The sequence below is a fragment of the Saccopteryx bilineata genome, chromosome X (genome assembly GCF_036850765.1).
Source record: "Saccopteryx bilineata isolate mSacBil1 chromosome X, mSacBil1_pri_phased_curated, whole genome shotgun sequence".
Lineage (NCBI taxonomy): Eukaryota > Metazoa > Chordata > Mammalia > Chiroptera > Emballonuridae > Saccopteryx > Saccopteryx bilineata.
This window is the reverse complement of record NC_089502.1, coordinates 30,369,446-30,374,373: the sequence shown is the minus strand read 5'-3', so window position 1 is coordinate 30,374,373 and position 4,928 is coordinate 30,369,446.

Below are 4,928 nucleotides of genomic sequence, written 5' to 3'. Positions count from 1 at the left end.
CCTGGAAGGAAGCGGTAAAATCTTATGCGAATGTTTTGCTGAGAAGAGAGTCTAGCAACTGCTTTCGGTCACATAGACTTGTTTCAGTGACTTGCCTTCAAATCACAAAACAACTCTTTTGGCAAAACATTCTTTTTTTTTTTTTTCCGAAGCTGGAAACGGGGAGAGACAGTCAGACACACACCCGCATGCGCCTGACCGGGATCCACCCGGCACGCCCACCAGGAGCAACGCTCTGCCCACCAGGGGGCGATGCTCTGCCCCTCTGAGGCGTCGCTCTGTCGTGACCAGATCCACTCTAGCGCCTGGGGCAGAGGCCAAGGAGCCATCCCCAGCACCCGGGCCATCTTTGCTCCAATGGAGCCTTGGCTGTGGGAGGGGAAGAGAGAGACAGAGAGGAAAGAGAGGGGGAGGGGTGGAGAAGCAGATGGGCACTTCTCCTATGTGCCCTGGCCGGGAATCGAACCCGGGACCCCTGCACGCCAGGCTGACGCTCTACCACTGAGCCAACGGGCCAGGGCTAAATATTCTTTTCTTGTTGGCTGTGTTCCCATCCAAGATCATTCAATGGATTTTTCCGACACATTTCTCCCCTTTTTTTTATGCTGCATGTTATGAAGCACCACAGAAAACACAGTGTTCTGTCGTTCATCCCTTATTTCTCTTGCTTTCATTCGTCAACAGAATACATAAATAAGGAAACATAGAATTAATACTATTATAAAAAGTCCTACAATGGATCCCATAAATCCTTTAATATGTTCCATAGGATTGAATTGTGATAAATTATTTATTAATCCCTTCAATATAGGTTGACCTATCAGAATTTCTAATTTTCTTTGAAAAGCTTAATGAATATGTCTTTGTAATTCAATTATTTCTTTAGTCATATTATCATGATTTAACAAATGCTTTTTAACATTTTCCTAAGGGAAGTAAGTATGACTTTAAGGAATAGGGGCAACACAAAAAGTAGTTACATTCTAATCACATCTTAGCTAAATTTGTCTTTGCAGGCTAACAATTTGATCTCTTAACATAATCATAGTCTGTTCTAAATCATTAACTTTAGCATTAATGTTACTATTATTGAGAAGTCCGCAGTTGTTCAGAATCTTCATGCCATTTTTGTACAAAGTCCACAGTCTGTATACTTTGATGTAATGCAACTCCAGATACAGGTGGTTACAGCTATTAGTCCATAATGATGGTGCTCATCAGGCCAACCGGTCTCTTGGTTTGCTTCAAAGACATAATAAGATGTTGTAACAGCATTATGGAAGGGGAACCCTGTCACATCCAATGTATCTGTACTGGAATCCAGACTCCTGTTTGGGTTCTTAAAATGTAAAGACTTTGACTATTTTCATTAAAAGGAATAGAAGAGTTAATACATGTCTAAAAAGTACACTTATTGCAAGTCATTGAATAATTTTCAGCTGTCTATTTGCTTTCACCTATAATAAACATATAAGGCAATCTAACACAAGCAGATATGAAATGTGATTCATTTCTCTTAAAGATTAACATAATATGATTAGAAGGATAATTTCTCCAGATTTTTTTCTTTCTACGCTGACATATGTTTAAGTGCCGTGGTTACTTTCTACAAATGATATTGTATAGGACCAAATTTTATATGTGGAGCTTGAGGTGACATCCCTCCTCTATGCCATATGATAGTATGATTACCTTGACCACCAGCTGTAATTAAACCATTCTTCTTTTTTTTTATTATTAAATTTAATGCAGTGACATTGATAAATCAGGGTACATATGTTGAGAGAAAATATCTCTAGATTATTTTGACATTTGATTGTGCTGTATACTCCTCCCCCAAAGTTAAATTGTCTTCTGTCACCTTCTATCTGGTTTTCTTTGTGCCCCTACCCTCCCCTAACCCCTCTGCTTCTTCACCCCCTCCCCCCTCCACCAACCTCCCGCCCCTGTTGCCATCACATTCTTGTTCATGTCTCTGAGTCTCATTTTTATGTCCCTTCTATGTATGGATTCATCTTAGTTTTTTTTTTTTTCTAATTTACTTATTTCACTCCGTATAATGTTGTCAAGGTCCATCCATGTTATTGTAAATGATCCGATGTCATCATTTCTTATGGCTAAGTAGTATTCCATAGTATATATGTACCAAAGCTTTTTAATCCACTCGTCCTCTGATGGACACTTGGGTTGTTTCCAGATCTTCGCTATTGTGAACAATGCTGCCACAAACATGCGGGTGCGTTTCTCCTTTTCGAGCCTTTCTATGGTGTCCTTGGGGTATATTCCTAAAAGTGGGATAGCTGGGTCAAAAGTCAGTTCGATTTTCAGTTTTTTGAGGAATCTCCATACTGTTTTCCACAGTGGCTGCACCAGTCTGCATTCCCACCAGCAATGCAGGAGGGTTCCCTTTTCTCCACATCCCCGCCAGCACTTATTCTTTGTTGTTTTGTTGATAAGCGCCATTCTGACTGGTGTCAGTGATATCTCATTGTGGTTTTAATTTGCATTTCTCTAAAGATTAGTGATGTTGAGCATTTTTTCATATGCCTATTGGCCATCTGTATGTCCTCTTTGGAGAAGTGTCTATTCATCTCTTTTGCCCATTTTTGGATTGGGTTGTTTGTCTTCCTGGTATTGAGTTTTACAAGTTCTTTATAAATTTTGGTTATTAACCCCTTATCAGACGTATTGTCAAATATGTTCTCCCATTGTGTAGTTTGACTTTTTATTCTGTTCTTGTTGTCTTTAGCTGTGCAAAAGCTTTTTAATTTGATATAGTCCCATTTGTTTATCCTGTCTTTTATTTCACTTGCCTGTGGAGATAAATCAGCAAATATATTGCTCCGAGAGATGTCCGAGAGCTTACTGCCTATGTTTTCCTCTAAGATGCTTATGGTTTCAGGGCCTACATTCAAGTCTTTTATCCATTTTGAATTTATTTTTGTGAGTGGTGTAAGCTGGTGATCTAGTTTCATTTTTTTGCAGGTAGCTGTCCAATTTTCCCAACACCATTTGTTAAAGAGTCTGTCTTTACTCCATTGTATTTCCTTACCTCCTTTGTCAAATATCAGTTGTCCATAGAACTGTGGGTTTATTTCTGGGTTCTCTGTTCTGTTCCATTGATCTATATGCCTGTTCTTATGCAAGTACCAGGCTGTTTTGAGTACAATGGCTTTGTAGTATAACTTGATATCAGGAAGTGTGATACCTCCCACTTTATTCTTCTTTTTTAAGATTGCTGAGGCTATTCGTGTCCTTTTTTGGTTCCATATAAATTTTTGGAATATGTGTTCTATATCTTTGAAGTATGTCATTGGTATTTTAATTGGTATTGCATTGAATTTATAAATTGCTTTGGGTAATATAGACATTTTAATGATGTTTATTCTTCCTAACCATGAGCACGGTATATGCTTCCACTTGTTTGTATCCTCCTTGATTTCTTTTATCAATGTTTTGTAATTTTCCGAGTACAAGTCTTTAGTGTCCTTGGTTAAGTTTACTCCTAGGTACTTTATTTTTTTGGTTGTAACTGTGAAGGGGATTGTTTCCTTAATTTCACTTTCTGACTGTTCATTGTTGGTGTATAAAAATGCTTCTGATTTCTGAGTATTGATTTTATATCCTGCCACTTTGCTTAATTTATTTATCAGGTCCAGTAGTTTTTTGAATGAGACTTCAGGGTTTTCTATATACAATATCATATCATCTGCAAATAATGATAGTTTTACTTCTTCTTTTCCAACTTGAATGCTTTTTATTTCTTCTTCTTGTCTGACTGCTGTGGCTAGGACTTCCAGGACTATGTTAAATAATAGTGGTGAAAGAGGGCACCCCTGCCTTGTTCCTGATCTTAAGGGTATTGCTTTTCATTTTTGCCCATTGAGTATGATGTTGGCTGTGGGTTTCTCATAGATGGCTTTTATCATGTCGAGGTATGTTCCCTGTATTTTCTCTTTGCTGAGAGTTTTGATCATGAATGGGTGCTGGATTTTATCAAATGCTTTTTCTGCATCTATTGAGATTATCATATGGTTTTTCTCCTTCTTTTTGTTTATGTGATGAATCACATTGATTGATTTACGAATATTGTACCAGCCTTGCCTCCCCAGAATAAATCCCACTTGATCATGGTGTATGATTTTTTCCATATATTGTTGGATCCGGTTTGCTAATATTTTGTTGAAGATTTTAGCATCTATATTCATCAGAGATATTGGCCTATAATTTTCTTTCTTTGTGTTGTCTTTGCCTGGTTTTGGAATCAGAATTATGCTCGCCTCATAAAAGGAGCTTAGAAGTCTTCCTTCCTCTTGAATTTTTTGAAATAGTTTGAGAAGGATAGGAGTTAGTTCTTCTTTGAATATTTGGTAGAATTCCGTTGTGAAGCCATCGGTCCCCGGACTTTTCTTTGTTGGGAGTTTTTTGATAACTGCTTCAATCTCCTTTGTTGTAATCGGTCTGTTTAGGTTTTCAGATTCTTCCAGATTGATTTTTGGAAGATTGTATGTTTCAAGGAATTTGTCCATTTCATCTAGGTTGTCTAGTTTTTTGGCATACAGTTCTTCATAGTATTTTCTTACAATATTTTGTATTTCTGTTGTGTCAGTTGTTATTTCTCCTCTCTCATTTCTAATTTTATTTATTTGAGTCCTCTCTCTCTTTTTCTTGGTGAGTCTACTTAAAGGTTCATCAATCTTGTTTACCTTTTCAAAGAACCAGCTCCTAGTTTCATTGACCCTCTGTATTGTTTCTTTAGCCTCTATGTCATTTATTTCTGCTCTGATCTTTATTATTTCCTTCCTTCTACTACATTTGGGCTTTACTTGCTGTTCTTTTTCTAATTCTTTTAGATGCAGGGTTAAGTTGTTTATTTGAGCTTTTTCTAGCTTATGAGAGTGTGCCTGTAGTGTTATGAACTTCCCTCT